Genomic DNA, 19,901 nt, shown 5'->3' on the forward strand with positions numbered 1-19,901 from the left:
TTAAGCTGTTTACCGGCAGTCCCAAACCCGCGGAACCCGGCCTGCAGCAGCTCTCTACTCCCAAACCTCGAGGGAGAGAGACCTCACCGCCTGGTCAGGTGGGCACTCCTGAGGCTGCAGAGCGGAAGAGACCACCAACACTGCCCACCCCTGCCCACATCCCTGGCTCAAGAGGAAACTGTATAAGGCCTCTGGGTTCCCGTAGAGGAGGGCCCAAGAGCAGCAGGACCGCTGCGTCTGAGACACTGCCAGAACCTGAAGGGAGCTACCGGATAAATAGTTCTCTAGGGAGAGCTAAACCTTCAGAGAGGCAGACACGCCTGGGAAACCAGAAAAGACGGCACTCTGCACACATCTCTGACGCCAGAGGAAAACACAAAACGCCATCTGGAACCCTGGTGCACGGAAGCTCCTGGAAAGGGCGGTGCAGATCTTCCTGGTTGCTGCCGCCGCAGAGAGCGCATAAGCAACACCCCACAAGCAAACTTGAACCTCGGGACCACAGGTAAGACCAACTTTTCTGCTGCAAGAGACCTACCTGGTGAACTCAAGACACAGGCCCACAGAAACAGCTGAAGATCTGTAGATAGGAAAAACTACACTCCCGAAAGCAGAACACTCTGTCCCCATAACTGGCTGAAAGAAAACAGGAAAACAGGTCTACAGCACTCCTGACACACAGGCTTATAGTCTAGCCACTGTCAGAAATAGCAGAACAAAGTAACACTAGAGATAATCTGATGGCGAGAGGCAAGCGCAGGAACCCAAGCAACAGAAACCAAGACTACATGGCATCATCGGAGCCCAATTCTCCCACTAAAGCAAACACGGAATATCCAAACACACCAGAAAAGCAAGATCTAGTCTCAAAATCATATTTGATCATGATCCTGGAGGACTTCAAGAAAGATATGAAGAACTCCCTTAGAGAACAAGTAGAAGCCTACAGAGAGGAATCTCAAAAATCCCTGAAAGAAATACAGGAAAACACAATCAAACAGTTGAAGGAATTAAAAATGGAAATAGAAGCAATCAAGAAAGAATACATGGAAACAACCCTGGATATAGAAAACCAAAAGAAGAGACAAGGAGCTGTAGATACAAGCTTCACCAACAGAATACAAGAGATGGAAGAGAGAATCTCAGGAGCAGAAGATTCCATAGAAATCATTGACTCAACTGTCAAAGATAATGTAAAGCGGAAAAAGCTACTGGTCTAAAACATACAGGAAATCCAGGACTCAATGAGAAGATCAAACCTAAGGATAATAGGGATAGAAGAGAGTGAAGACTCCCAGCTCAAAGGACCAGTAAATATCTTCAACAAAATCATAGAAGAAAACTTCCCTAACCTAAAAAAAGAGATACTCATAGGCATACAAGAAGCCTACAGAACTGCAAATAGATTGGACCGGAAAAGAAACACCTCCCGTCACATAATAGTCAAAACACCAAACGCACAAAATAAAGAATATTAAAAGCAGTGAGGGAAAAAGGTCAAGTAACATATAAAGGCAGACCTATCAGAATCACACCAGACTTTTCGCCAGAAAGTATGAAAGCCAGAAGATCCTGGACAGATGTCATACAGACCCTAAGAGAACACAAATGCCAGCCCAGGTTACTGTATCCTGCAAAACTCTCAATTAACATAGATGGAGAAACCAAGATATTCCATGACAAACCAAATTTACACAATATCTTTCTAAATATCCAGCACTACAAAGGATAATGAATGGTAAAGCCCAACATAAGGAGGCAAGCTATACCCTAGAAGAAGCAAGAAACTAATCGTCTTGGCAACCAAACAAAGAGAGTGAAAGCACACAAACATGACCTCATATCCAAATATGAATATAACAGGAAGCAATAATCACTATTCCTTAATATCTCTTAACATCAATGGCCTCAACTCCCCAATAAAAAGACATAGATTAACAAACTGGATATGCAATGAGGACCCTGCATTCTGCTGCCTACAGGAAACACACCTCAGAGACAAGGACAGATACTACCTCAGAGTGAAAGGCTGGAAAACAACTTTCCAAGCAAATGGTCAGAAGAAGCAAGCTGGAGTAGGCATTCTAATATCAAATAAAATCAATTTCCAACTAAAAGTCATCAAAAAAGATAAGGAAGGACACTTCATATTCATCAAAGGAAAAATCCACCAAGATGAACTCTCAATCCTAAATATCTATGCCCCAAATACAAGGGCACCTACATACGTAAAAGAAACCTTACTAAAGCTCAAAACACACATTGCACCTCACACAATAATAGTAGGAGATTTGAACACCCCACTCTCATCAATGGACAGATCATGGAAACAGAAATTAACAGAGACGTACACAGACTAAGAAAAGTCATGAGCCAAATGAACTTAACAGATATTTATAGAACTTTCTATCCTAAAGCAAAAGGATATACCTTCTTCTCAGCTCCTCATGGTACTTTCTCCAAAATTGACCATATAATTGGTCAAAAAACGGGCCTTAACAGGTACACAAAGATAGAAATAATCCCCTGCGTGCTATCGGACCACCACGGCCTAATACTGGTCTTCAATAACAATGAGGGAAGAATGCCCACATATATGTGGAAATTGAACAATGCTCTACTCAATGATAACCTGGTCAAGGAAGAAATTAAAAACTTTTTAGAATTTACTGAAAATGAAGGTACAACATACCCAAACTTATGGGACATAATGAAAGCTGTGCTAAGAGGAAAACTCATAGCGCTGAGTGTTGGCAGAAAGAAACAGGAGAGAGCATATGTCAGCAGCTTGATAGCACACTTAAAAGCTCTAGAACAAAAAGAAGCAAATACACCCAGGAGGAGTAGAAGGCAGGAAATTATCAAACTCAGAGCTGAAATCAACCAAGTAGAAACAAAAAGGACCATAGAAAGAATCAACAGAACCAAAAGTTGGTTCTTTGAGAAAATCAACAAGATAGATAAACCCTTAGCCAGACTAACGAGAGGACACAGAGAGTGTGTCCAAATTAACAAAATCAGAAATGAAAAGGGAGACATAACTACAGATTCAGAGGAAATTCAAAAAATCATCAGATCTTACTATAAAAGCTTATATTCAACAAAACTTGAAAATCTGCAGGAAATGGACAATTTCCTAGACAGATACCAGGTACCGAAGTTAAATCGGGAACAGATAAACCAGTTAAACAACCCCATAACTCCTAAGGAAATAGAAGCAGTCATTAAAGTTCTCCCAACCAAAAAGAGCCCAGGTCCAGACGGGTTTAGTGCAGAATTCTATCAGACCTTCATAGAAGACCTCATACCAATACTATCCAAACTATTCCACAAAATTGAAACAGATGGAGCACTACCGAATTCCTTCTATGAAGCCACAATTACTCTTATAACTAAACCACACAAAGACCCAACAAAGAAAGAGAACTTCAGACCAATTTCCCTTATGAATATCGACGCAAAAATACTCAATAAAATTCTGGCAAACCGAATCCAAGAGCACATCAAAACAATCATCCACCATGATCAAGTAGGCTTCATCCCAGGCATGCAGGGATGGTTTAATATATGGAAAACCATCAAAGTGATCCATTATATAAACAAACTGAAAGATCAAAACCACATGATCATTTCATTAGATGCTGAGAAAGCATTTGACAAAATTCAACACCCCTTCATGATAAAAGTCCTGGAAAGAATAGGAATTCAAGGCCCATACCTAAACATAGTAAAAGCCATATACAGCAAACCAGTTGCTAACATTAAACTAAATGGAGAGAAACTTGAAGCAATCCCACTAAACTCAGGGACTAGACAAGGCTGCCCACTCTCTCCCTACTTATTCAATATAGTTCTTGAAGTTCTAGCCAGAGCAATCAGACAACAAAAGGAGGTCAAGGGGATACAGATTGGAAAAGAAGAAGTCAAAATATCACTATTTGCAGATGATATGATAATATATTTAAGTGATCCCAAAAGTTCCACCAGAGAACTACTAAAGCTGATAAACAACTTCAGCAAAGTGGCTGGGTATAAAATTAACTCAAATAAATCAGTAGCCTTCCTCTACACAAAAGAGAAACAAGCCGAGGAAGAAATTAGGGAAACGACACCCTTCATAATAGACCCAAATAATATAAAGTACCTCGGTGTGACTTTAACCAAGCAAGTAAAAGATTTGTACAATAAGAACTTTAAGACTCTGAAGAAAGAAATTGAAGAAGACCTCAGAAGATGGAAAGATCTCCCATGCTCATGGATTGGCAGGATTAATATAATAAAAATGGCCATTCTACGAAAAGCGATCTACAGATTCAATGCAATCCCCATCAAAATACCAATCCAATTCTTCAAAGAGTTAGACAGAACAATTTGCAAATTCATCTGGGATAACAAAAATCCCAGGATAGCTAAAACTATCCTCAACAATAAAAGGACTTCAGGGTGAATCACTATCCCTGAACTCAAGCAGTATTACAGAGCAATAGTGATAAAAACTGCATGGTATTGGTACAGAGACAGACAGATAGACCAATGGAACAGAATTGAAGACCCAGAAATTAACGCACACACCAATGGGCACTTGATTTTTGACAAAGAAGCCAAAACCATCAAACGGAAAAAAGATAGCATCTTCAGCAAATGGTGCTGGTTCAACTGGAGGTCAACATGTAGAAGAATGCAGATCGATCCAAGCTTATCACCCTGTACAAAGCTTAAGTCCAAGTGGATCAAGGACCTCCGCATCAAACCAGATACACTCAAACTAATAGAAGAAAAACTAGGGAAACATCTGGAAAACATGGGCACTGGAAAAAATTTCCTGAACAAAACACCAATGGCTTATGCTCTAAGATCAAGAATCGACAAATGGGATCTCATAAAACTGCAAAGCTTCTGTAAGGCAAAGGACACTGTGGTTAGGACAAAACGGCAACCAACAGATTGGGAAAAGATCTTTACCAATCCTACAACAGATAGAGGCCTTATATCCAAAATATACAAAGAACTCAAGAAGTTAGACCGCAGGGAGACAAATAACCCTATTAAAAAATGGGGTTCAGAGCTAAACAAACAATTCACAGCTGAGGAATGCCAAATGGCTGAGAAACACCTAAAGAAATGTTCAACATCTTTAGTCATAAGGGAAATGCAAATCAAAACAACACTGAGATTTCACCTCACACCAGTGAGAATGGCTAAGATCAAAAACTCAGGTTACAGCAGATGCTGGTGAGGATGCAGAGAAAGAGGAACACTCCTCCATTGTTGGTGGGATTGCAGACTGGTAAAACCATTCTGGAAATCAGTCTGGAGGTTCCTCAGAAAATTGGATATCGATCTGCCTGAGGATCCAGCTATACCTCTCTTGGGCATATACCCAAAAGATGCCCCAACATATAAAAAAGACACGTGCTCCACTATGTTCATAGCAGCCTTATTTATAATAGCCAGAAGCTGGAAAGAACCCAGATGCCCTTCAACAGAGGAATGGATACAGAAAATGTGGTACATCTACACAATGGAATATTACTCAGCTATCAAAAACAATGACTTTATGAAATTCATAGGCAAATGGTTGGAACTGGAAAATATCATCCTGAGTGAGGTAACCCAATCACAGAAAAACACACATGGTATGCACTGATTGATAAGTGGCTATTAGCCCAAATCCTTGAATTACCCTAGATGCCTACAACAAATGAAACTCAAGATGGATGATCAAAATGTGAATGCTTCACTCCTTCTTTAAAAGGGGAACAAGAATACCCTTGGCAGGGAATAGAGAGGCAAAGATTAAAACAGATACAGAAGGAACACCCATTCAGAGCCTGCCCCACATGTGGCCCATACATATACAGCCATCCAATTAGACAAGATGGATGAAGCAAAGAAATGCAGGCCGACAGGAGCCGGATGTAGATCTCTCCTGAGAGACACAGCCAGAATACAGCAAACACAGAGGCGCATGCCAGCAGCAAACCGCTGAACTGAGAATAGGACCCCCATTGAAGGAATCAGAGAAAGAACTAGAAGAGCTTGAAGGGGCTCGAGACCCCATATGTACAACAATGCCAAGCAACCAGGGCTTCCAGGGACTAAGCCACTACCTAAAGACTATACATGGACTGACCCTGGACTCTAACCTCGTAGGTAGCAATGAATATCCTAGTAAGAGCACCAATGGAAGGGGAAGCCCTGGGTCCTGCTAAGACTGAACCCCAGTGAACTAGATTGTTGGGGGGAGGGCGGCAATGGGGGGAGGATGGGGAGGGGAGCACCCATAAAGAAGGGGATGGGGAGGGGGATGTTTGCCCAGAAACCGGGAAAGGGAATAACACTTGAAATGTATACAAGAAGTACTCGTTAATAATAATAATAATAATAATAATAATAATAATAATAAAAGAAATCCTGGTTAAAAAAATATACTTTTTCCTCCTGCACTAGATCCAGCACCACAGTGTCCCAAGATAACTGGTAGATATCTTTATATCAGTCAGCAAAGTGTCTCACCCGCTCTGCTCCATCCCATATCACACTGCCAAAGGCTTCTCTCTGAGCCTGGCAACAATCTCTCTTCCTATCTAGTTCCCAAGGCAGGTTGCCACCATGCCAAGAACATACACCTCAATTCTGTGGCGGCCCAGTGTCTCCACCACCACAAACTCTCTTAAACTTAAATTGCCATATGAAGGAACACGCAACACAATAACCTCTGATCCAATTGATAAGATATAATTTGCTCATCTTGATACACAAACCCTGTACACATCCATCCCTTAAGAATATTCATAACAACTTGTAAATTTGCAGAGAGCAATCTTACAATCAGCCTTCATGTTCTCCTGGTGGCTTCTCCACCTTGCTTCTGTCTCCTCCTCCCTCTAAAACTCTTCTCCCGCCCATTCTTCCTTCTTGTCCAATGACAGGTCTCTTTCTATCTTGTACCTGTCTACACCTGGGGTGTTGTGTTGTGTGTGTTGTGTGTGTGTGTGTGTGTGTGTGTGTGTGTGTGTGTGTGTGTGTGTGTGTATGCACTCAAAATCCTCAGGTGCTCTACAAGAGCACCAGGTACCCTCTGTTGATTCATCTCTCCAGCCCCACAGTCTCCCCCTTTCCAACTTCTACCTTGTCTAACAAGGCCTTCCTTATTCTGATGGATGACTCTACAAATTATAGTCATGCTGCCTCATCTACTGGCTACATCTAGTGAGACTGCAGATGGTTCCCAGTCCTAAAAACACTATATGTTTGTTATACATTTATCTGTTAATAGGATTTAATTTATAAATTAGGCAAATAGATTTAGTATAGGAAAATGGAAAGATTATGCCTGTAAACCCGTAGAGAAGAAAAATAGGTGAATGTGACCTCTCCTTCTATCCTACTACTTTCTTAGGTCAAAAGAGCATTTTAATAGCTTCTCTTTGGCAAGTCAGTGGCCAGCATCCCTGCTTTTGTGCTTTAGGACAATTACTGAGTAAGTAAGAGTTACTTTATCCCCTGGGATCTAGTAAGGAGGCAGTTGATCTAACAGCCAAGACTGCTACAATGTAACTACAGGCTGGCAATGTATACTGATTAGATACTCGGGACACAATTGGAATTTGTTTATACACGGAAAACAATGTAGCAGCGGTTGAAGTAAAAGAGCTCATCATGCACTTTAGAAATATGTGCCATTTATAGCTTTTGAATTCACTGCTAAAGTTTTTCCTTTTAATGTTTTCAGACCAAAATTGACCACAGAGAACAGAAACCACAGGGAGTGAAGCATCAGCAAAGAGACTGGTGCAGAAACTCTCACTAAGTTGACATTTAACAGCAAAGTTATCTCTTAATATTTATTTATTTATTTATTTTTTTTTATTAACTTGAGTATTTCTTATATACATTTCGAGTGTTATTCCCTTTCCCGGTTTCCGGGCAAACATCCCCCTCCCCCCTCCCCTTCCTTATGGGTGTTCCCCTCCCAACCCTCCCACCATTGCCGCCCTCCCCCCATAGACTAGTTCACTGGGGGTTCAGTCTTAGCAGGACCCAGGGCTTCCCCTTCCACTGGTGCTCTTACTAGGATATTCATTGCTACCTATGGGGTCAGAGTCCAGGGTCAGTCCATGTATAGTCTTTAGGTAGTGGCTTAGTCCCTGGAAGCTCTGGTTGCTTGGCATTGTTGTACTTTTGGGGTCTCGAGCCCCTTCAAGCTCTTCCAGTTCTTTCTCTGATTCCTTCAATAGGGGACCTATTCTCAGTTCAGTGGTTTGCTGCTGGCATTCGCCTCTGTATTTGCTGTATTCTGGCTGTGTCTCTCAGGAGCGATCTACATCCGGCTCCTGTCGGTCTGCACTTCTTTGCTTCATCCATCTAGTCCAATTGGGTGGCTGTATATGTATGGGCCAAATGTGGGACAGGCTCTGAATGGGTGTTCCTTCAGTCTCTGTTTTAATCTTTGCCTCTCCCTTCCCTGCCAAGGGTATTCTTTTTCCTCATTTAAAGAAGGAGTGAAGCATTCACATTTTGATCATCCGTCTTGAGTTTCGTTTGTTCTAGGGATCTAGGGTAATTCAAGCATTTGGGCTAATAGCCACTTATCAATGAGTGCATACCATGTATGTCTTTCTGTGATTGGGTTAGTTCACTCAGGATGATATTTTCCAGTTCCAACCATTTGCCTACGAATTTCATAAACTCTTTGTTTTTGATAGCTGAGTAGTATTCCATTGTGTAGATGTACCACATTTTCTGTATCCATTCCTCTGTTGAAGGGCATCTGGGTTCTTTCCATTTTCTGGCTATTATAAATAAGGCTGCGATGAACATAGTGGAGCACGTGTCTCTTTTATATGTTGAGGCATCTTTTGGGTATATGCCCAAGAGAGGTATAGCTGGATCCTCAGGCAGTTCAATGTCCAATTTTCTGAGGAACCTCCAGACTGATTTCCAGAATGGTTTTACCAGTCTGCAATCCCACCAACAATGGAGGAGTGTTCCTCTTTCTCCACATCCTCTCCAGCATCTGCTGTCACCTGAGTTTTTGATCTTAGCCATTCTCACTGGTGTGAGGTGAAATCTCAGGGTTGTTTTGATTTGCATTTCCCTTATGACTAAAGATGCTGAACATTTCTTTAGGTGTTTCTCAGCCATTCGGCATTCCTCAGCTGTGAATTCTTTGTTTAGCTCTGAACCCCATTTTTTAATAGGGTTATTTGTTTCCCTGCGGTCTAACTTCTTGAGTTCTTTGTATATTTTGGATATAAGGCCTCTATCTGTTGTAGGGTTGGTAAAGATCTTTTCCCAATCTGTTGGTTGCCGTTTTGTCCTAACCACAGTGTCCTTTGCCTTACAGAAGCTTTGCAGTTTTATGAGATCCCATTTGTCAATTCTTGATCTTAGAGCATAAGCCATTGGTGTTTTGTTCAGGAAATTTTTTCCAGTGCCCATGTGTTCCAGATGCTTCCCTAGTTTTTCTTCTATTAGTTTGAGTGTGTCTGGTTTGATGTGGAGGTCCTTGATCCACTTGGACTTAAGCTTTGTACAGGGTGATAAGCATGGATCGATCTGCATTCTTCTACATGTTGCCCTCCAGTTGAACCAGCACCATTTGCTGAAAATGCTATCTTTTTTCCATTGGATGGTTTTGGCTCCTTTGTCAAAAATCAAGTGACCATAGGTGTGTGGATTCATTTCTGGGTCTTCAATTCTATTCCATTGGTCTATCTGTCTGTCTCTGTACCAATACCATGCAGTTTTTATCACTATTGCTCTGTAATACTGCTTGAGTTCAGGGATAATGATTCCCCCTGAAGTCCTTTTATTGTTGAGGATAGCTTTAGCTATCCTGGGTTTTTTGTTATTCCAGATGAATTTGCAAATTGTTCTGTCTAACTCTTTGAAGAATTGGATTGGTATTTTGATGGGGATTGCATTGAATCTGTAGATTGCTTTTGGTAAAATGGCCATTTTTACTATATTAATCCTGCCAATCCATGAGCATGGGAGATCTTTCCATCTTCTGAGGTCTTCTTCAATTTCTTTCTTCAGTGTCTTGAAGTTCTTATTGTACAGATCTTTTACTTGCTTGGTTAAAGTCACACCGAGGTACTTTATATTATTTGGGTCTATTATGAAGGGTGTCGTTTCCCTAATTTCTATCTCAGCTTGTTTCTCTTTTGTATAGAGGAAGGCTACTGATTTATTTGAGTTAATTTTATACCCAGCCACTTTGCTGAAGTTGTTTATCAGCTTTAGTAGTTCTCTGGTGGAACTTTTGGGATCACTTAAATATACTATCATATCATCTGCAAATAGTGATATTTTGACCTCTTCTTTTCCGATCTGTATCCCCTTGACCTCCTTTTGTTGTCTGATTGCTCTGGCTAGAACTTCAAGAACTATATTGAATAAGTAGGGAGAGAGTGGGCAGCCTTGTCTAGTCCCTGATTTTAGTGGGATTGCTTCAAGTTTCTCTCCATTTAGTTTAATGTTAGCAACTGGTTTGCTGTATATGGCTTTTACTATGTTTAGGTATGGGCCTTGAATTCCTATTCTTTCCAGGACTTTTATCATGAAGGGGTGTTGAATTTTGTCAAATGCTTTCTCAGCATCTAATGAAATGATCATGTGGTTCTGTTCTTTCAGTTTGTTTATATAATGGATCACGTTGATGGTTTTCCGTATATTAAACCATCCCTGCATGCCTGGGATGAAGCCTACTTGATCATGGTGGATGATTGTTTTGATGTGCTCTTGAATTCGGTTTGCCAGAATTTTATTGAGTATTTTTGCGTCGATATTCATAAGGGAAATTGGTCTGAAGTTCTCTTTCTTTGTTGTGTCTTTGTGTGGTTTAGGTATAAGAGTAATTGTAGATTCGTAGAAGGAATTCGGTAGGGCTCCATCTGTTTCAATTTTGTGGAATAGTTTGGATAATATTGGTATGAGGTCTTCTATGAAGGTTTGATAGAATTCTGCACTAAACCCATCTGGACCTGGGCTCTTTTTGGTTGGGAGACCTTTAATGACTGCTTCTATTTCCTTAGGAGTTATGGGGTTGTTTAACTGGTTTATCTGTTCCTGATTTAACTTTGATACCTGGTATCTGTCTAGGAAATTGTCCATTTCCTGAAGATTTTCAAATTTTGTTGAATATAGGTTTTTATAGTAAGATCTGATGATTTTTTGAATTTCCTCTGAATCTGTAGTTATGTCTCCCTTTTCATTTCTGATTTTGTTAATTTGGACGCACTCTCTGTGTCCTCTCGTTAGTCTGGCTAAGGGTTTATCTATCTTGTTGATTTTCTCAAAGAACCAACTTTTGGTCCTGTTGATTCTTTCTATGGTCCTTTTTGTTTCTACTTGGTTGATTTCAGCTCTGAGTTTGATTATTTCCTGCCTTCTACTCCTCCTGGGTGTATTTGCTTCTTTTTGTTCTAGAGCTTTTAGGTGTGCTGTCAAGCTGCTGACATATGCTCTTTCCTGTTTCTTTCTGCAGGCACTCAGCTCTATGAGTTTTCCTCTTAGCACAGCTTTCATTGTGTCCCATATGTTTGAGTATGTTGTATCTTCATTTTCATTAAATTCTAAAAAGTTTTTAATTTCTTTCTTTATTTCTTCCTTGACCAGGTTATCATTGAGTAGAGCATTGTTCAATTTCCACGTATATGTGGGCATTCTTCCCTTATTGTTATTGAAGACCAGTTTTAGGCCGTGGTGGTCCGATAGCACGCATGGGATTATTTCTATCTTTCTGTACCTGTTGAGGCCCGTTTTTTGACCAATTATATGGTCAATTTTGGAGAAAGTACCATGAGGAGCTGAGAAGAAGGTATATCCTTTTGCTTTAGGATAGAATGTTCTATAAATATCCGTTAAGTCCATTTGGCTCATGACTTCTCTTAGTCTGTCGACATCACTGTTTAATTTCTGTTTCCATGATCTGTCCATTGATGAGAGTGGGGTGTTGAAATCTCCCACTATTATTGTGTGAGGTGCAATGTGTGTTTTGAGCTTTAGTAAGGTTTCTTTTACGTATGTAGGTGCCCTTGTATTTGGGGCATAGATATTTAGGATTGAGAGTTCATCTTGGTTGATTTTTCCTTTGATGAATATGAAGTGTCCTTCCTTATCTTTTTTGATGACTTTTAGTTGGAAATTGATTTTATTTGATATTAGAATGGCTACTCCAGCTTGCTTCTTCTGACCATTTGCTTGGAAAGTTGTTTTCCAGCCTTTCACTCTGAGGTAGTGTCTGTCTTTGTCTCTGAGGTGTGTTTCCTGTAGGCAGCAGAATGCAGGGTCCTCGTTGCGTATCCAGTTTGTTAATCTATGTCTTTTTATTGGGGAGTTGAGGCCATTGATATTGAGAGATATTAAGGAATAGTGATTATTGTTTCCCTTTATATTCATATTTGGATGTGAGGTTATGTTTGTGTGCTTTCATTCTCTTTGTTTTGTTGCCAAGACGATTAGTTTCTTGCTTCTTCTAGGGTATAGCTTGCCTCCTTATGTTGGGCTTTACCATTTATTATCCTTTGTAGTGCTGGATTTGTAGAAAGATATTGTGTAAATTTGGTTTTGTCATGGAATATCTTGGTTTCTCCATCAATGTTAATTGAGAGTTTTGCTGGATACAGTAACCTGGGCTGGCATTTGTGTTCTCTTAGGGTCTGTATGACATCAGTCCAGGATCTTCTGGCCTTCATAGTTTCTGGCGAGAAGTCTGGTGTGATTCTGATAGGTCTCCCTTTATATGTTACTTGACCTTTTTCCCTTACTGCTTTTAATATTCTTTCTTTATTTTGTGCGTTTGGTGTTTTGACAATTATGTGACGGGAGGTGTTTCTTTTCTGGTCCAATCTATTTGGAGTTCTGTAGGCTTCTTGTATGCCTATGGGTATCTCTTTTTTTAGGTTAGGGAAGTTTTCTTCTATGATTTTGTTGAAGATATTTACTGGTCCTTTGAGCTGGGAGTCTTCACTCTCTTCTATACCTATTATCCTTAGGTTTGATCTTCTCATTGAGTCCTGGATTTCCTGTATGTTTTGGACCAGTAGCTTTTTCCGCTTTACATTATCTTTGACAGTTGAGTCAATGATTTCTATGGAATCTTCTGCTCCTGAGATTCTCTCTTCCATCTCTTGTATTCTGTTGGTGAAGCTTGTATCTACAGCTCCTTGTCTCTTCTTTTGGTTTTCTATATCCAGGGTTGTTTCCATGTGTTCTTTCTTGATTGCTTCTATTTCCATTTTTAATTCCTTCATCTGTTTGATTGTGTTTTCCTGGAATTCTTTCAGGGATTTTTGCCATTCCTCTCTGTAGGCCTCTACTTGTTTATTAATGATTTCCTGTGTTTCCCTAAGTGTGTTCATGTCTTTCTTGAAGTCCTCCAGCATCATGATCAAATATGATTTTGAAACTAGATCTTGCTTTTCTGGTGTGTTTGGATATTCCATGTTTGTTTTGGCGGGAGAATTGGGCTCCGATGATGGCATGCAGTCTTGGTTTCTGTTGCTTGGGTTCCTGCGCTTGCCTCTCGCCATCAGATTATCTCTAGTGTTACTTTGTTTTGCTATTTCTGACAGTGGCTAGACTGACCTATAAGCCTGTGTGTCAGGAGTGCTGTAGACCTGTTTTCCTCTCTTTCAGTCAGTTATGGGGACAGTGTGTCTGCTTTCCGGCGTGTAGTTTTTCCTCTCTACAGGTCTTCAGCTGTTCCTGTGGGCCTGTGTCTTGAGTTCACCAGGCAGCTTTCTTGCAGCAGAAAATTTGGTCTTACCTGTGGTCCCGAGGCTCAGGTTCGCTCGTGGGGTGCTGCCCAGGGGCTCTCTGCAGCGGCAGCAACCAGGAAGACCTGTGCCGCCCCTTCCGGGAGCTTCAGTGCACCAGGGTTCCAGATGGTCTTTGGCTTTTTCCTCTGGCGTCCGAGATGTGTGTGCAGGGAGCAGTCTCTTCTGGTTTCCCAGGCTTGTCTGCCTCTCTGAAGGTTTAGCTCTCCCTCCCACGGGATTTGGGTGCAGAGAACTGTTTATCCGGTCTGTTTCCTTCAGGGTCCGGCGGTGTCTTCGGCAGGGGTCCTGCCGCTCCTGGGCCCTCCCCCACGGGAGCCCAGAGGCCTTATACAGTTTCCTCTTGGGCCAGGGATGTGGGCAGGGGTGGGCAGTGTTGGTGGTCTCTTCCGCTCTGCAGCCTCAGGAGTGCCCACCTGACCAGGCGGTTGGGTCTCTCTCTCACCGGGTCTGGGAGCAGAGAGCTGCTGAGGGCCGGGATCCGCGGGTGTGGGACTTCCGGTAAACACAGACCGTGCCTCCTAGAGAAATTCTGCTTCCGTGTCCCAAGCTCACCAGGCAGCTTTCTTGCAGCAGAAAATTTGGTCTTACCTGTGGTCCCGAGGCTCAGGTTCGCTCGTGGGGTGCTGCCCAGGGGCTCTCTGCAGCGGCAGCAACCAGGGAGACCTGTGCCGCCCCTTCTCTTAATATTTATAAAAATCTAGTCAGGCCTGCTTTGGTATTACCTACCTCGGAAGTCCTTTCTGCTGAGACTTCTCACTGCCTTAAGCTCATTCCCACCTTCCTCTGGCAGCTGCTGCTTACTCACAGTAGGAAGGGACACACACTTCTCTCCAAGTATGGGATGAGATCAAGGTCATCCCTTTGGAGTGATCAGGTAAATTATTTGGCTAATTACTCAGGATCCTTTTTTGTACTTACACAGATAGGGAAAAAAGACATCTGTTATTGATTGATCTCTGTCTCTCTGTCTGTGTCTCTATTTTTCTGTCTCTGTCTGACTGTCTGTCCCTCCTCTTTCCCTCTCACTATCCCTCTCCCTCTGTCTCTTTCAGCAACATACAGTGTTTAAAGGAATAAGCATCAATCTTTGACCTATGTGGTCTAGACATGACAATTTTGAATACATGCATTGTTAACATTGGCTTAGCTTGTTTTATAAATTACTGTAACATATTTTATGAGTAGACATTAGAATTATGTGACAAGGTAGAACATATGAAGACAAATAGACACAAATTTCTTAGTGCCAGAGTTCAGTTTTAGAGTAGAACATTACTCACACCTTTGAGGCCTGTCAGCTGTCTCTTTACTATCTGGGTATCTTTATTTTTAGTCAAAAGTGATCACAACCTTGCATTTGATGATATTTATAGTCTATTTATATATTCAACATTTCTTGAGTCATATAGAATTTTACAGTTTATATAAGAAATCAAAACCATATATGTAATGGAAAAAATAGAGCATTTTCAATAAATGGTGCTAGTCTTACTGAATGTCTACATGCAGAAAAATGCAAACAGATCCATATTTACCACTTTTAACAAAACTCAAAGACCTCAAAACTAGAAACAGTAAGTCTAATAGCAGAGTAAGTGTAGAGTAGCATTGAATGCATTGGTACAGGAGACAGCCTCCTGAACAGAACACCAATGGCTCAGGCTCTAGGATCAACAGTTGAGGAATGGGAATTCCTAAACTGAAAACATTTGTAAGGCAAAAGATACCATCATTAGGGCAAAGAACAGTCTACAGAATGTGAAAAGATCTTCAACAACTCTATATCCAATAGAGAACTAATATCCGAAATCTAAAAAGAACTCAAAAAGTTAGATACCAAGAAGTCAAATAACCCAATTAAAATGGGGTACAAAGCTAAAAAGATAATTCTTAACGAAGGAATTTCTAATGGTCGAGAAGCACTTAAAGAAATGTTCAGTATCCTGTCATCAGGGAAATGAAAATCAAAATGACTCTGAGATTTCACCCATCAGACTATCTAAGATCAAAAACTCAGGGATGTGGAGCAAGGGTAACACCCCTTTATTGCTGGGAATGCAAACTCCCACTCTGAAAATCAATTTAACAGTTTCTCAGAAAATTGGGAATAGTTCTACTTCAAGACCCAACTATACCACTCCTGAGCACATACCCAAAAGAGGTTTCACCATCTCACAAAGACACTTGCATCACTCTGTTCATAGCAGCTTTCTTCCCAATAGCCAGCAACTGGAAACAACCCAGGTGTCCCTCAGCCAAAAATGGATAAAGAAGAGTGGTTCATTTACACAATGGAACACTATTCAGCTATTAAAAATAAGGACATCATTATTTGTAGGCAAATCCATGGAACTAGAAAATATCACCATGAGATAACCAAGACCCCAAAGATCATGCATGATATGTACTCACTTTTAAGTCTATATTATCCATAAAATACAGTATACCCACGCTACAGTCCAAAGACCCAAAGAATCTAAACAAGAAGGAAGCTCCAAGTGAGAAAGCTTGAATCTCACTCAGGATGGGAAAAGAAATAGTCCTTTGATGTGGATGGAGGGAGGTAGCTGGGTAGAGTAGGGGATAGGAAGGAGAAGAAGGGAGGTTAAGTGTAGGGAGAGCCTGGGACAGAGCACCAAGAGAATAAATGGAAATTGGAGACAGAGCGGCTGAAGGGGGAAGCTCCAAGGAGTCTGTGGGGGTGACTCTAGCTGAGACTCCCTGCACGGGGATATGGATCCTGAAGTGACCACTTCCTGTAGCCAGGCAGGACTCTCATTGGAGGGATAAGGACAACAACACACCCACAAAACTTTTGACCCAAAATTTATCCTGCCTACAAGAGATGAAGGAACAAAGATAGAGCAGTGACTAAGGAAATGTTTAACCAATGACTTGACCAACTTGAGATCTATCCCATGGGGAAGAACCAATCCCTGACGTTATTAATGATGTTCTATTATGCTTAAAGACAGAAGCTTAGCATAACTGTCCTCTGAGAGACTCCACCCAGCAGCTGATAGAAATAGAAACAGATGCTCAGCCAAACATTAGAAAGAGCTCAGTAGGGGAGTCTTGTGGAAGAATTGGGGGAAGGATTGAGTAACCCAGAGGGGATAGGGATTCCACAGAAAGATCAACAAAGCCAAGTAAACTGGACCCTTGTGGGTTCCCAGGGCCTGAACCACTAACATAGAGCATACGTGGGCTAAACCCAGCTCTCCTACTCCCAGTGCGTATGTAGCAGATGTGCATCTTAGCCTTTATGCAGGTCCCACAACTGGAGCAGGGGCTTACCCTGATTCTGTTGCCTGCCTATGGACCCTGTTCCTCTAACTGAGGTGCCTTGTCTGTCCTCAGTGAGAGAGGATGTGCCTAGTACTGCAGTAACTTGGTGTGCCAGAGGGTTTAGTACCCAGGAGGGAACCTTCCCCTTCTCAGAGAAGAGGGAGTAGAAGGGAAGGGGCTATACAAGGGTGTGACTGGGAGGAAGACGGGGTTTTCCATCACTTGTGAATGAGTGAATTAATTAATGGGAAAAAAAGAATATACCACCAGCATGTGGTTTAGCTTTCCTTAATATTGTGCTAGTGTATGTCTTCTTTGTTCTTGCTTGCTAGCTTGTATTATTTCTACATAGGTATCTAATGCTCTTTTGGTAGCTGTGTTATTGATATGGGCCACTGGGATTACTGCCTATTCTCTGCTCATTTAAGTAATGCTCCTGGGAATCTTGAGTGTGCTTCCCCAGGTAGTGTGCAAGATCTGTCACGGAATAATACATAAAGATGATGAGTTGCTGGATCCCTGGAATACGTGTCATCGACTTAGCGAGCTATACGGAGATGGCTTCCAGAGTCATATGCTACTGCACAGCCTTCTACGAGTCTTCTTTGCTGTTGGGATGATAATCTGACTTTGATTTTCTTTCAGTTTCGCCTACTTCCGTGTAAAACAGCATGTTGCTCTGACTGCATGGACGTGCAAATGGTTTCTTTGTTAGTGTTGTTTGAGGTTATTTTTCCCCTGATGATTTTCTCCCCTTTTCTCATTGTCTTGCGTGTATAGGAAACAATGTATCAAACCATCTCCATTCTGATTAATAAAGGCAAATATCTTCCACTCCTTTTCTTCTTAGAATGTTTACATTATATTAGTGAGTGAACATTTCCTAGTCATTATGCCCTTGGTGTTAGATATCCCTGTATGATTTCTGTCTTTTACATGCTAAAAACGCCGTCACTAATCCTGTTTTGTAAAATACTTTTATTTTTCTGTTTTAAGTAATTAATTAATCCGTTTTACATCCCAATTGGAGCTTCTCCTTCCCCTCCTCCAAGTTCTCCCCTCCCCTCGTTTCCCCATCCCTTTCTCCTCAGAGGAGGAGAAGTCTCACATGTATATCAATCCACCTTGGTATATCAAGATGCAGTAGGACTAGGGGCATCTTTTCCTACTGAGGCTAATCAAGGCAGCCCAGTTAGGGGAAAGAGATTCAAAGGCAGGCAGTGTAGGCAGACATAGCCAGTGTTCTAGTTATTAGAGGACCCACATGAAGACCAAAGAGAACATTTGTTACATATGGGTAGGGAGCCTAGGTCTGTTCCGTGCATGCTCTTTGGTTGGCTGTTCAACCTCTTTGAGTCTCTTTGGGCCCAGGTGAGATGATTCTAATAAGTGGATATTAGCCCAAAACTCAGAATACTCAAGATACAATTCACAGATCATATGAAGCTCAAGAAGAAGAAAGACCAAGGTGTAGATGCTTCAGTCCTACTTAGAAGGGAGAACAAAATTATCATGGGACATCGAGGGTGGCAGGGATTTGGCATGAAGAGAGGAGGGTGAGGAGGAAAACGGGGAGGGCAGGATAAGGTATGAGAGGAGATATACAGAGGTCAGGAAATTGAACAGAGGTGTGTAGCAACAGGAGATGGGGAGTGGGAAGTAGCCACCAGCAAATCTCAGATGCCAGGAAAGCAAGAGGCTCCCAGGACCCAATTGGGATGACATTAGCTGAAATGCCCAACAAAGCAGAGGGAGAACCTGTAGAGACCATATCCAGAGGTTAGGCAAACCTTCCCCACACCCTGGGGCCACCCATTCATTTTCAAAACTTTAACCCAGAATTACTCCTGTCTAAAGGAAATATGGAGACAAAGTGCGGAGCAGAGACTGAAGGAAAGGCCAGCCAGAGCCTGCCCCACCTGGGGATCCATCCCATATGTAACCACTAAACCCAGTCACTATTGCTGATACCAAGAAGTGCTTGCTGACAGAAGCCTGATATGGATGTCTCCTGAGAGGCTCAGCCAGAGCCTTACTGATATACATGAGGATACTCACAGCTAACCATCGGACTGAGCATGGGGACCCCAATGGAGGAGTTAGAGAAAGAACTGAAGGAGCTGAAGAAGTTTGCAACCCCTTAGGAAGAACATCAGTATCAACAAAACAGACCCCCTAGAGTTCCCAGGGGCTAAACCACCAACCAAAGAGTACATGTGGAGGGACCCATCTGCATATGTAGCAGAGGATGGCTTTGTCTGGCATCTATGGGAGGAGAGGCCATTGGTCCTGGAAAGGCTCAATGGCCCAGTGTAGGAGAATGCCAGGGCAGGAAGGCAAAAGTGGGTGGGTGGGGAGCACCCTCAAAGAAGCAGGGGGATGGGGAATGGGATAGGGAGTTTCCCAAGAGGAAACCAGAAAAGGGGATAACATTTAAAATGTAAATAAATAAAATATAATAATAATAATAATAATAATAATAAGAATATAATCCACCTGAAATTTGTTACCATGAGTAATTTTTGTGCAAAGATTCTTACTTTTTTTCCCTGTTTCCTTATGGATAATTTATTGCTCACTAGCATTTTGATAGTTTTTTCCTAAGAAACTGACATGAAATGGGTTCTAATTTATACACAGGTGTAATTTTAGACCATTCTGTATGGTTATGACATGTGTCCATTATGGTATTTCTGCCATACAGTGTTATAAAAAGCCTAATCTCTTGCCAGGTATGTCACTTCTTTTTCAGATGTGTTTTATATTTTTCATATATATTTATATGGAACATATATATATATATATATATATAAACATATATTC

Source organism: Rattus norvegicus, chromosome 9 (assembly GCF_036323735.1).
Source record: "Rattus norvegicus strain BN/NHsdMcwi chromosome 9, GRCr8, whole genome shotgun sequence".
Lineage (NCBI taxonomy): Eukaryota > Metazoa > Chordata > Mammalia > Rodentia > Muridae > Rattus > Rattus norvegicus.